The 15,591-nt window shown below is 23.3% G+C and overlaps 1 protein-coding gene across 1 annotated transcript in view; it reads right to left on the bottom strand.

Moving 5' to 3' along the window:
* The window catches only part of LOC114129329 (neural cell adhesion molecule 1-like), a 58,937-nt gene extending 52,090 nt beyond the window's left edge, over positions 1–6,847 (bottom strand). The window contains exon 1 of the mRNA XM_050205765.1: positions 6,829–6,847. The gene's annotated coding sequence lies outside the window, so the exon portion shown is untranslated. The remainder of the gene's footprint in view (positions 1–6,828) is intronic.
* Between the last annotated feature and the right edge of the window lie 8,744 nt (positions 6,848–15,591).

Raw genomic sequence — 15,591 nt, 5'->3', positions numbered from 1 at the left:
GAACTAATTCAAAATTTAAAATTATTTAAAACTAACTGCTTTTTACCACGATTACTTTCAATAATTATACTTCCATTGTGATGATTAAAATGTACTTGTGTCTCGCAAACTTATTTGATACAAGCTAAAATATAAAATTCTAAAATCGATAACACTTTATCTTAATTATCACATGCATTGCTAACGTAATTAACAAATGTGAAAGTATCATCTTCTGCAAGGTGTATATCTGCACAACTCTTATTATAAGGAATCACAAAAATTTAAAAGTTAAAATTTATCGTAGTGATATACTGATATATGAAAATGTGATAAACTAGTGATAAATGAAAACTAGATTTAAAATAGAACACCCACACATCAACATTGGTAAGTTAGTATAATTTATATGTTAAATTTGAATTTAATTAGGTATATAAATCATTGTATTCAGAAAACGATTTTGTACAAATACGGTCTTTCAGCTTTTATTACTACCTAATTATTAATTACCTACCAATAGTATTTTATTATAAATATACGAGTATATTATATATAGGTATTTATATTCCTAACTATATTATAGTATAATATACATATGTCTAGATCTTGTTGCACTATTCATACATAGTTTTTTTGGTCTGCCTCCGGGTCTTCTGACTGTTAGTTTTTATTCAATTTCCACTCTAGCTTCCTAGTTTCCTATCTCGTCTCATTGTGTGTTCAAACCATTTAATTCTTTATGTATAAAGTATATGATTAAATATTTATTAATTTTACCAAAAGCAAACTAGTAAGTATTTATTACTTAGTATAGTATATACTATTGTGGATTTATAAAAAATAAAGGTAAAATACTTTAAGTTAATTTGTAATTTATGTGTTTTAGTCAAATTGTACAAACATAAGCATTTAATTTAGATAAATTAGATTATGAACACGCAATACTAGGTACAAAAGAAATGTATTTCGTAAAAAAATGTTTTACCCGTATAGGGTTCACGTTTATATTATTCATTAAATATTTATGGATATTGCTTTTAAAGTTCAACGTTTTTTTAAGGGGTATTTATGTTAAATGCTTGTATATATTTACAGTATGAACTATACACAATTTAAATTTTAGTTTTTTTTATAAAAAAAATATATTCTATTTGGCGATTGTAAACTCCGCCAGTTTTGAAATTTGAAATAAAAAAAATAAATAAATAACAGTGTTACTGGATGCTATAAATAGGTACACTAATGGAGTAATACAAGACTTAGAATATTTACAAATTGTATCACATAATTTTAGTTTACTTACCTATATGACATACCTAAATATATATTTTTGGATTATTTGGTATAAGGATTATTTATTATGATTTTTTTACTACGATTTAAATATTTAATGTAAACGATATTATTATATTATATTGTAATTTTTTTTAATAATATATCATATTAATTTTATACTACTACTTGATTTTCTTCACTGGTGGAGTTTACATGAACCCAATTTTACCTGATTTTTTTTCTGGTGGAGTTTACAGTAAAAAAAGGTACTTGTAGTGGAGTTTACATGCGCTCATTCTATTGTTATTGAATGTACATTACTTTTCTTTATAATTACAGTTATGCAAATTAAATTGATACTATTTTTTTTATGTATACAATAAATTAACGAGAACGGGTCTTACAGTACAAACTCGAGTTTTAGTGGGTGCTGCAATATTGTATAATGTATTAATTATTATTGTTATGGAATAAATATTATTACTATACATTAAAACAAAACATCATTGTAAAATCAATACATTAATCGCTTCGATCATGATATAAAATTTTTGCTTAGTCAGTTTTTAACAAAATACATTTTCTTATTTTGTTACAATAAAAAAATATAATTAACATTATAGATAGTTGATAATTTAGATCTTAAAATAATAATAATAATATTACATAAAAGTACACCATTAAAAAATTCACACTAGAAACTAGACTAGTATATATCTAGTCATAGTACCTTAGTACCTATAAGGATAATAAAGACCTTAATATATGATTTATAATTATATAATATATAGGTTTATCATAGATACTAATCCAAAAAAATTTTTTCGACAAGTGTTCACTTCTATATCTAGTAAATTCATTTCTAAAAAAATTATTATTCAAAATATCCATAGTTGAATTGTTATTTTAAACAAAAATTTCTCATTATTTAAACCACTCATAATGTTGAAGATAAGATTAAATTTAAAATAAGTACGATGAATGTGTATAAATACATAATGGTCGATTAATATACACAATGACAAAAAGGGAAAGTCGCTCTGTTATAAATCTATAATACATATAATAATTTATAGGTATTGCAGGTTGTTTCGAGACTTCGAGTGCCTCGCGACGTTGATTAGATATCTAACTGTTATGCGGAAGTGTTAAACTAGTATTCAATGATAAATCATTGCATATGAAAAACAATTTTGACAAAGACACGCCGTTTGTCTTTTATTTCTAAGGTATATTTTATAATTTATGTTTACAAGATTTTTAGTAATTTATTCCTTTGTTAGTACCCAGTGTTGGTTACACTTATTTTCACAAAAAAAAAAGCATATATTATTATGAATAATAAATTATAATAATTTGTAGCTATTTTAAGATAATACTGACCTACTGTATAATTATGGACTATGGTACACTTATTAATACTTAAATAGGTTCCTCAATTATAAATATATTAAAATTTACTTAAATAATTAAAAAATTTCATTCTCTGTAAAAAATTATAAAGTACCTACCTACCTATTCTTTTTTCTTCTTCTTTGGATAATCGGCCGGTATAGGACCATCCCGCCAAACACCCATCCCTCCTCTTACATGTACCAGTATACAAGTATACTTTCTAGAAGCCAACAATCTCTAATGGTTATTTATAGCATAAAAAGAGCAAAACTTTTTTGAAAATTATAATAATATCATATTTGGGCCGGATATAGCGATTTTTGTACGCAGGAATAATAATCAAATACGCTTCACTTTCAGTAACAAATTTTTTCATAATTACTTTTTTTCATTTTGGCGGAAACGAAAATCACATTTTTGGAGGAAACGCAGGCTCGGATCCAGTAATATATTTTTGGGTGGGCCCGTAAATTTAACCACAAAAGATAATACAGTAAAATTATGATTGAATATAGAATATAACATTGTTTTGTCGCTCTCCATGCACGATTACTAAATACCTATACAATATATATAATAAATTCCAAAACTTAAAAATAAAAATTTTAGAATAACAACTTAAATGCCAATATTCAAAATTAAAATTATTGTTTTTGAAAATTTTGGGTGGGCCCGGGCCCATAATTTTTTTTTTTATAGTGGTAGGTAGATAGATACAAAAATGTTTAAAATAAAAAAATAATAAATTATCATCAAAATTGTTTCGTTGATTTTCTACTTCATGAACATAGGTATAATTGCATTGTATGATAAATATTATAATTATTATTAAATAAATATAAATACTAAAATATTAACATTATAGTTATTTTTATTGAAGTAAATTTAAATAAAATATATAACAAACAATTAATTTTGTAATTTCCATTGTAATTTATACTATATATTCAAAAAAAAAAAAAAATGAATACCCATTAATTAATTATTATACTCAATAGATGATTCATTTTAAAACTAATTATAAAAATTATATTAATTGAAATTATTTTTATATTTTAAAATGTTATTATTATTAACGGCTTTTAATAATAATATTAACTAGAATATATTTAAATTTTACAATATTATAATAATATCTATTATTCTATTATACTATAATTATTGTATTCAAAAATGCAGTTATTTCTCGATATATTATAAAAGAAATAATAATAAAACAACTTACAACTAATTTACTTACTTATAGCGATCTATAGTTATTTAAGTATTAGGTATGATTATCTAGATTATCTTCAACCATAAGACGCTTCTAGAATTAGAGATGGTTCAACGATAAATAGTATTTATTTTCAATGAATTCGAAGTTGCAATTGGCCTCTATAATATGATTCGACTACGACTTATAACAGGGAAATTTTGAAAGAGCGTCAATTCTTATTGACTATCGGCATTCTACCAGAATTTATTAATAAATTCTTTCACAAGTACTTATAAGATTGCATTAATTATTAAAGTATACATATATTATTTATAGTCTGTTTCTGTCCGTATTAGCTAATAATTTAAGTTAATTCGAAAATATTTACGTTTATCATATTTCTATAAACTTTATGTTGTAAGATTTTTTTTCTATATGAATTTAATTTTTCGCATAGATAAAAAAATGATGCCCCCAATAACTGAGATAGGTAATTTTACTCCTAGAGTTCCCTAGCTTCTTTTCTCCCTAAATTCATCCCTGAAAATCCTAATACTTGGAAAATGTCAATACAAATATTAAGTGAACATTTCTTGTATTATAGTAATTTATTTTTAAAATTGACATCACTAGAGAAACCTAAATATGTTTCTTTGAAATCTATTAGGAATTTTAGAGCTATTTCAAAAATAAATGTATGATAGAAATAATTTAGAACTGAATATTTGCGAAGTGTGAACATTGCTATAATAATTTTAGTTCGCATATAAACAAATGACACATTAGCTACGTAATAATAATGTCGTATATCGAGCATGCCCGACGCTGCGACAAAACATTTAACCTCAATTTTCATTGGTGAAGACAGATATTAATTAAAATTTGAAGTACTTAAATGGCTACATGTCTACATCATTATATATTAAGAAACAAGAAACAGCATAATAAGAAACATAATATTAAAAAAATAAAAAAATATGTTTTTGTAATAGTTAGCAGATTCCATATTAATTACAAGGACCTACTTATTTAGTATTTATTATGCAATACCAAATATTTTTATCAAGTTAAAAATATGTATTATAATAACTTTTGATAATATTGCGTGATGTTAAGTATAGATAACTATTTATAACTACGAAAATTATCAGCTGCAGCCTGCAACTGAAAGGTAACGCTTTTTAAGTGGTTTTTCTTTTAATCTCCTTAATCCCCTCAGTTTAAAATTAGGTTCACATTATTTAAACAAATAAAATTATTTCAAGGTACTCTAATTATTAATTAATGCTAAAACTGCTTACAGTGATTGTTAGTAAATTGATAAACTATGGATTTTTAGTTGTGTTATACATATACGTGTTGGTATAATCACATGTTATTTGAATTTTTACTGGAAGCAGTGATTTAATTTTGAATTTGTTTACAAGTTACAAACTCACAACTCACAATACTGACTTTGGTTGTTGACTCTAAGGTGTTAAAAAAACACTACGTAACAAAATGTTTTAATGTACTTATTCAATACAGCAAAATAAGATAAAAATCAATTACTAAAAATTTTGTATTTTTTTTTTTTGGTGATAAGTTATTTATGATAACAAATATTCAGTATACTTCAGTCTTAGATAATTTGTAATCTATGTACATACATTTTAGGTATAATAATTTATTAGTTAAAAATCAAATAGTCAACAAATTAAAATGTTGTCATGTAAGTAAACATTTTTATCAATAGTTGCTTTTTTTTTACAATGGTTTGAAGAATAACGCATTCCTACGTGATAATTTGTATTAATACATAATATACGTCCTTATGTTTAACATTAAGATAAACAAATAATGACTTCGTCATATAAATATATTAGAATTTAGAACCAGTTATTATTATACATACTATTCATTATTGTATAGATGACGTCCACACAAAAAATGTAATTTCTTATATTTACTATAATAAATCATCGCTGGCCGTTAATTGTTTTCTGTTTTAGATAAACAATTTTAAATAACAATTTACAATATTGTACCAATATAGAATATAGGTACAAGCCAAATAAAGTAAAATATGTTGTATAGGTTAGGTCAGATAAACTTTCAAAATATTATATTTATTATTGTCTTAGATCTTTTTTTTTTTAATGGATATTAATTTAACCTCAAACATTGTGTAGTATAATTTTATAAGTTTTCTTTTAATTAATTATTATGCATTAATCTGATATTAATCAAATATCAAATAAGTAAGAACTATATATAAATATATATTATATTATACCACAGTATAACATTTTTAGTTAAGTAATAAAAATTAGACGTCCATATTGAACCTTTTAATAAATCAATAAATTTATTAAGTAACAAACTATAATAATATGTATAGTTTTTTAATATTCATCTAATCATCTTACATTCGATTTTATAATTAAGTCTGTTCTTGTTAGTTTTTACCAATATTATTATATTTTTAATTATTTATCTAAGTAATTATAATAACCTACATTCTTGAATTTGTTATTGTTAATCGTATTAATAACATTATAGTATATATTTAAATTTTAAACTTTTAACGTTTTATAGTTCATGTGCCTACAATTGTTCATAAACACCTAGTATAAAAATATTTTTCCATCGTTTTCACTCTAAACTACAAAACAGTATTATAGTTGTAGTTAGTTTAGCTATAACACAAAATGTTATATCGACGATCTGCATAAAGAATATGGTACTTATAATATATAAATTACTCGACCTTAAATCCAACCTATATTTAACCAAACTCCATTTCTATATTTATTGAAAAGTTATCATGCATTTTGACAAAAAAAAATTAATAAATATTTTAATTCAACCATTATATTGAGGATAATGAAAAAGTCACTTTTAGACATAAATAAATATGCAAGTTGCATGCATTGTACTTTTATAATATTTATGAAAAAACTAGTAATATTTTATAATTGTAATAGCTTATTACTTACCAATCGATACGGCTACAGCAATAATACACAATAATTAAATTGTTTTTAAATATGGAAAGTAATTTCTTTTCTTTGTAGACAAACTGTATAGGTAAAAACAATTAACGTTAGCTATGCATGACTGTCATTCGATAAAACTTTGATTGTCGAAACTCGGATAACACAACCTACCTCTAACCTAATCTATCTAATTAAATAGTAAATTGATAGCATTTAATAGCTTTTTAGACTAAGTACCAAATGAATATATCTAATTAATAGTAATATTTAAGTGTAAATAATATAATAATAAAATTAAGATAAAACTTATAGGCGTAGTCATTACCAACCAATATTGGTAACTGTAATTACATTTACTAATGTTCTGCGCTTGAATAAAATATCTTTTTTCACTTTTAAAATCATAATTAGATTTATATAAATATAGTTTACTTTAAGTTTTAAGACCTATTATACTAGATTTTTTATTACTGCCTATTAGTTTATTACTAATGTCTTGACTATAATTTTAATTTTATACAACTTATACATTATACATAATGTATTTATACAAAATATGTGTGTATTATTTAAAATAATTTCTCTAGTTTTTAATATCTGATATTACATAATAATTAGGTACTTATAACAGTTCAATATTTTTATTAACTAGCTGTATATCAACGGACAATGCAGTTAAATATTTTTTTAAATATTCATTGCTTGTCCTATTGAATAAAGATTCAATTATACTTTTACAACATTTGTATAAAATTACCTATTAGTTTTAATAATTTTAAATAATCTATCATGAACGTTTTTCTACTACACAAATATAGGTAAAACATAGATTCCAAGTTATGACAAATGTATTAGTTTTACAGTTAACAATTCAAGGTAGGTATTTATAGAACCGTGTTTTTGTATGTTATATCCAATGACTTACAATTGGATTAAAATTTGACTTATCTATTACAATTTTATTTACAATGTCCTATTCAATGATAACGCGGTATACTCGATTCCTATATATACCTACTATACAGTAGTGCGTCTTCCCTGACTTTTCAATGTTATATTGCAATAAAGAAGAAATCAATAAAGGGTGGGATATTCGTTTATGAATACCAGCATGAGCACGAGCATTAAAATGTAGGTAATTTTATATTATCCCGTATGACTAATAAGTACCAGCATAATCATGTTACGCACCCAGATAAGAGGGTTGCACACTCTTGTACTTATCAAAGTTAAATCATAATAATAGTAATGAGTAATGACTAATGAATGATTACCTATATTATGCATTTATGAGTCACTTAAGAGGATGTCAACGCATTATGTTTTCTCATTCTGATCCATGCTCAAAAAATTTGCATTCAGCAGAGCTAACTTTGCGTTATTAGATTTATAGTAGATATTAAAATGAATTAATTTATAATCGAACTTGCAGATAAAGGCACTGCTTGTGTTTAAAAATTAGAATACTTATAACATTACAATTTTTCTGTGATACCTATGTAATAGGTATACGAACATTTTTAAATTACAATATTTTATATGGTACTCATAACTTTTATATACTCACATCATATTATAAAAGTCAAAATATAAATAAAAAACACGCGTTTAACTCAAAGTTTGGTAATCAGTAAAATACTTAAAGTAAAAACATAAAATTGATTCAGTTGAACCAAGATTTGAAAAAAAAAGAAACAAAGATAGTATTAAAATTAAATAGATATTATACAAAATTATAAATGTTCTAAACGATCATTTTCAAAATAGGTATTGCTTACTTTTAAAAAATCTCCAGGACTAGTATGTGTATGAATACATCATAAGTACATCTTGATCATTTTTCTGACCTAAATTGAAAGTATTTAATATCAAAAATCAAGACACTGTTAAAAAAGCTAATTATTTGTTTGGGGCTTGTCATGCTTAGCATCATTAGCAATTAGCACCCCTATGATTTACGTAAATGACAATAACGATGGTATGTATAATATTATACTCTAGATATGGAAGTAATAATAATATTATATGCACCGAATGGATTATTATTAATTTATTTGATAGCGTGGCCAACGATTTTGAATTCTGATTATAATTCAGCATACAATTTACATAATTAAAATTTTCACAGTTTAACTGTACTGCTACGTCTAAACTTTTTCATAATGTCCTATTAGCTACAAATGAATCCTAATGGATTATATTACTTTAAATACAACTCAATTGATACTTAATGAATAATTTAAAATTTGTAATGAACTATCTATACTACTATTATAGCATATTCAATTATAAGCTAGGTTAGTTTTTAATATTTTATAGCATTTAAAAGTAGAAACATGCACTTTACTTGACATTGAGACTAACATATTGTGAAATATCCAATACAGATTTAAAATAACAACATTTACATATAATGTCCAACTTTATATAATTTTTCTTCTTTGTGTGTTACAATTCAACATTTTCACACATTTTTAACTAACTCTCCATTAATAATTCGTAATGTTTGTTATTTTATAAATATTCAAATGATAGTAAATTCTTTCTTTGTTTATAATAGTGAGTAGTAACTTGAATAATTTTCGTTTTTTACTTATTCATCTATAAAAATTTTAAATCTATCAGTTATCGACCCTCGGGAAGCTGATCATCAATATATTGATAACCTGGAAGAAAATCTTCTCTTTATATAAACTAACAAAACATGAATTCACAAATATACGTATATAATTTACGTATAAATTATATGCAAGATAGATATTTGTATAAAACCGAAAAAATTCACCCTCATTCAAATTATTATTTAATAATCAAAATTAAAAAATGGCAACAATAGTCAATACGATTAAAAATTTTGTTAAATTATAAATTATGAGTATTTAAAAATAAGTATAGATGATCTGTATATGATATAATTTTAATCGTGGAGACGTATAGACGTGCTACGTTAACCACGCCTAAAATCATTTATTATAAGAGTTACACTTTTCTCTAATGCTCTGTAGTCTATATATATAGTATATAGTATATCCTTATTCCTTATTCCTATTACACTATATATACAAGTAAAGGATATATATAAACTGTAATGAATAAAAAATATTAATAATTTTATGAATTAAATATAATATTATGTTTATAAGTTTATGATTATGATTTTATGAGTATATGACGGAGATGAAAATTGATATGATCATGACGTATACAGCCTTGTACTTATAGTTAATCTTTTTTTATGTACACAACATTTTATATATTACGCAATACGCATATTTTGCTTTTTGATTTTTATAATTTCAAAGCAGTTTATGAAGTTTTATCTTGGGATAAAAATTGTTTAGGTTGCTTAAATAAAATGTTAATATATTTTTTTAAATGTTCATTTGTATTATTAAATGTTACATACATAGTGCTGATGTAGTGATGTAAGGTATTCTTATTTTTTTCTTTAATTTAATATAATAGATATTATATTATATTTGTTATAGTAAGCAATTCTCATTCAACATATTTACGAGTATTTAGTAGTCTACGTTCATTCATAATCTGTCATTTATTCGTCATTGAAAAATGTTAACTAGGTATATTTAAAATATTCATTTTTTTTTATCATATATTGTAAAAATATTCATTATGAAATTACTGCTCAAGTATTTATCACATGTTAGATATTTTATTGTAAATATCAATATAATATTATGTTTACGATATTTGTATACTGATAAACAAATATAATGTAGTAATAAATTATACTATAATTATAATATGACACATATAAAATCTACGAGTACCTATATTATTATATTGAACAATTAGTCATCTCCAGTAGCTTGACAGTAAATTTTATATTGGCGAAGGTAATGAAGATTTTTTTTTTATGTTTTAAGTTTCTTATGAATTTAAAACCAGTGATTAGTTTCAACATTTTTTTCAAATTGAATTAGGTATCACAGAATAATTTTTTCGTAATAATAGAGATAAGAATATTAAAAATGAAAATTAAGTTTTAAGTTTGACAAAAAAAAAAAAAAATAAAAATAAATATTAAACAGCCATGTAAAACCCATAAGACACGTAGGTATTTACATTTTACACAAATATACGTGATATTTTAATAATCAAAAGAAACTGCAGACATACGTTACCAATATATGAATAAAAGCTACGAAATTATTACAACAAACATTGAAACATATCAATAAAATAAGTTAATATTTAATTCAAAACAATAGTAAAAACATAACAAATGAATAATTATATGATGTAAGTAAAATACCAAAAGGTAGGTGCGTCGATATTACTTTGACTTCTAACTAGATTTTAAACATCTGTCGATTTCCAAGTTAGCATTGAAATCTCATGGACATATTATTGCAAATGACGAAGGAGAAGAAACATTTTAAACATTTTACTTAGGTATTCAGTTATACATATAGAAATATATCATATATAATAGTGTAGTAATTGAATAATTACCAAAACCAGACAAGTGAAGATGTTAAAGAGCTCAATAGACATAAGAAAACAAAATTCTTTAAAAAAATGTTTTTAAACTAAAAATCAAAAAATTTAAAAAAGGCAACAAGGGGCTTAAAATGTATTATTATCTTCCTATGCATATCGTAAAACAATAAAAACAGGTTCATAGTATAAATAAATAATATTTTAAAGTAAATCAAAAATATCATTGCATATATTAAAATTCTTAATAATATAATATACGTAAAAGTTGTAAGTTTCTACGAATAATGTTTTGAAATAATATTAAAATTATAAATTAACATGGTATCAATTATTATTAAAATAAATAATTTTGTCCAAATTTGGACTAGTAAAAGCTATAGAAAATAATAATAATTATATATATATTAGATTTTATGGTTCTAGTATGAAATATACTTATGAGATATGAATTTATGAAAAATCTTATTTGTATTAAGTCGTCGATAAAAAAAAGTTTTTATGAATTTTTAACTTAAAAATAGTTTGCAATTTTTGCTATTTTGACAAGTTTCATAAAAATTTTAACATTGAACGCTTATAAAAAAATATTGTAACTATAGATTTCCGATGCTTTTTAATTAAGAAAGTAATAAATTATGAGGAGCTTTGAATAGCATTTTTAAGAATTTCTACCCAACAAATAATTTTTAAACGACATTTAAAGAAAAAACTAAAAAATATTGAAATTTTCTTATGTTTATTTAAAATTTTTATGTAACATTTCAATACTCTGTTTTTAATTATTTTTATACTTTACACATATTTTATCAAATCAACATACCTATATTTTTTTTCTTTTATTTTTCTTTTGCTGAAAGTTTTCCAATTTCTTAGTACTTTTTGACCTATTTTTATTTTATCAACTCCCAGTTCTAACCATATATTTTCTATGAGTTACTATATAGTTGGATATGAATGATTAACCATATTATAGCGCATTAGCGCGTTATCCATCGTTTAACATTTTTAAATAATTTCACTTTGGACATTCTTGATTTTGGTCATTTTCGTAGACTTACCAAAACACCCATCATTGTAAAATAAACACATTTACTGATCGACGCAGTTTACAAGTATGTTACTTTTACAAACGTTAAACGAATATAATAATAATAATAGTGATATTATACTAACTTAAAATTTCTTAAAAATTTACCCGAAAATCAAAACCAAATAGAAAAAGATTTAGACTTTATTTTGTAAAGTATAGTAAACATTGAGTAATAGAATTTAATAATTACTAATTATCCACAAATCATAATTAAATAAATTTCTACAACTAAAATTAAAATACATTAAATAGATATACTAGATTGTCTCGCCAAATTTTAATGGACTTGTATGTGATTGATATAGATTTAATATTGTAGATATTTGATACATATCAACTAAGTAATATTTGCAATGCATTTTGTGAATTTATTAATATATATATTAGCAGTATTTATTACTAACAAAACTTTTAATATTAATTAATAAATTGTTAAAATCCAGTAAAACCTAGAGTATTTTGTGTGAGAAACTGAGAACACTGCAAATTATTAACTATGATGATTATATTATAAATTATAAATAAGTTCTACAAAACAACACGATATGTCATATCAAATGTTACTGTTATAAGCAAGTATATACACTATGTAGTTCAGATCAAGAATTAAAATAATAAATTACGTAATTCGTAAGTCCAAGGTGGATTTGTAAATCTATCTTGACTGTATCTTAATTCATGATGGATATAAATAAAAATAGACAGATGATAAATGATTATAAACATTAATCACTTAATCCAATTAAAACCTGAATATATAAAAATAGATAGCTTATAAACGAATATAAATACGTTAACCAAACAAAAAGTGTAAAAACTGAGACACGAGTTAAACTTTATATTACGAGAATTTACATCCTTTTTTTAAAAAAAAATTATATCTATACAAATTTGAAAAAAATATGTATTGTATTGATTAATTCAATCTACTGAGTGAATATTGTGGTGGCATAGACGATTTACAATGCTTCTAGCTAAATTAAAATCGATTTGCATTAATATTTATTATACTGTAACGTGATCCGGTTAAAACAAATCAAATATAAGCTATCTAGGAAAAATTGAGGTAGGTTTTTATAAATATAATTACCCCCATATATATATATATATTAACAAGTAGTGTAGATAATTATCATTACTAATAGCAAATAGTTTCAATTATATTGAATTGGAAGGCCTCTCGTTGAATTGTCATTGAATTTGGCTTCAATGTCATTAACCTACAAAAAGCATTAAACTTTGTAAAACAGTAATTTTAGAAAATCTATGAAATTTAAATTTAAATTGCAGTTTTAGTAAGATGAAATTATGAGTTATAATTTTTGTTGTAAATATTTAAATTTTTATTGGTAGGTGTCCATAGCTAAGAATTACAGACCAATTTTTATAAATGCAATATATTGTTTTATTATTAAGTATACGTTATCATTTTATTTTTATTTATTATTATAAATTCACTCACATGATAATTTCCCTTTGTAATATTTTTGTTTCGACTTAGGCAAGAATAAAAAAACATCTACCTTAGTCCTAAGTGCATGTGTGTTATGATTGAGTTGTTTGGTCTTGCCCGTTAAGTCTGCAGTATGATGTTATTTATTTTTAAATACTACCGCAAAGAAAATCTTTCCCTGCCATGAAAATGGATCAGTTTAATAAAAAGGTCTAGTTATGACGTTCATATAGTATGGTAATTTCTGTTGAAAATTATTTCACTTACCTGAATCTGTTAAAAAATTCTTTATTGTCATAAAAATCAATTATATTTTACACGTCTCTAATTTATCGTTTAGAAATACGTATCTTTTTCAGTATGGTTGTAAACATTAATTAATCTTATTTTGTCTATTACATTCATATTTTCAATTTTTATGAAATCAATGTGATGTGAAAACAAAAAAAAATCATGAACGTACCTCATAATATTACAATAGCTCTTAGTGGTTATTATATAAGGGGAAAAATTTAGGCAATTTCTTATCTTGTAGTCGCCGCCCGTAATCTTTGTGTTAGTCGTAAATGATTTTAGTGGAAACTCGATAAGTCGAAAGAAAAATTCACTCCCTTGCGAAAACCTCAATTACTCGAAAGAAAAACTATAAATAACTCGAACATCCTGTGTTCCAAATACAGGCGAATAATATGTAGGTAATATAGATAGGTATATAATAACAGATAATTTTATAAACATTTGTCTAATCGGCTTAAATACCATTGAAAGTAGCATGTGCTCTCAAATTTTAAGTTAAAGTAAGATAACTAATTATTTATTATAAAGTTGTAAATCTGTAAACATGTTTTTTTATACTTTTTTCGTGGTAATTTTTATTTTATTTAAATAAACTATATAATCACATTTTTTACGTTTTAAAATCTCTTGAAGTCGAATTTTTTTTTTAAAACCTCGATAACTCTAAAACCTTGATAAGTCGAAAAAATTGCAATTCCTTTGAATTTCGACTTATTGGGTTTCCACAGCTGTATTAGCGTGAGTGTGATTCTTAAGCATGGTTAAGACCAGTCTTTTTAAAATCTTCTGAATAGGTAATTCACAATTTTCATTTTCTTAAGTTCAAGCACAATTTATGAATCTCATTTAAGTCATTACTCATAAGCATGACTTAATCAATATTTATGCTTAAGAATTGACTATAAATACTGCCTTTTTAAGTCTTTAAAAATCAGATGTCAAATGAGTTTTTATTTCAAACAAACTCTTTTAAAGGAGTTAAGTATAGGCAATTACATAAATTGTCATTGTGCGTGCAATTTGAGTATGATAGTATATTAGTACTCCATCATTAATGTTGTTTGTAAACTCGCACGCAAATGTCAAATACTAAAATGTATACAATGTACTATTCACATTCACTACTCGTATTTTTTACCAATAGAATGCATTTTGTTTACTTGAGAATATATTTCATACAAATTCATGTTTGTTAATATTAACATAATATAAAATATAAAATGTATTTTAAATTATAACAATATATATTTTTATTATTATATATATTTTTAACATTATTATGAACTATATATCTCTAATTTATAAAAATTTCAATAACGTATGAATATAGAATTTAAAATGGATAACCATAATTAATTTTATAAATCATAATATCCTTAAAAATAAATAAACTTGAATTTAATATTAAGTAATTATGAGTATTCACTTTTTTTTGGCTAGATGTTATATTTATAGATTA

The sequence above is a fragment of the Aphis gossypii genome, chromosome X (assembly GCF_020184175.1).
Source record: "Aphis gossypii isolate Hap1 chromosome X, ASM2018417v2, whole genome shotgun sequence".
NCBI lineage: Eukaryota > Metazoa > Arthropoda > Insecta > Hemiptera > Aphididae > Aphis > Aphis gossypii.
The sequence above is the reverse complement of the archived record's forward strand: the minus strand, read 5'-3'. Positions and strand labels throughout refer to the sequence as shown.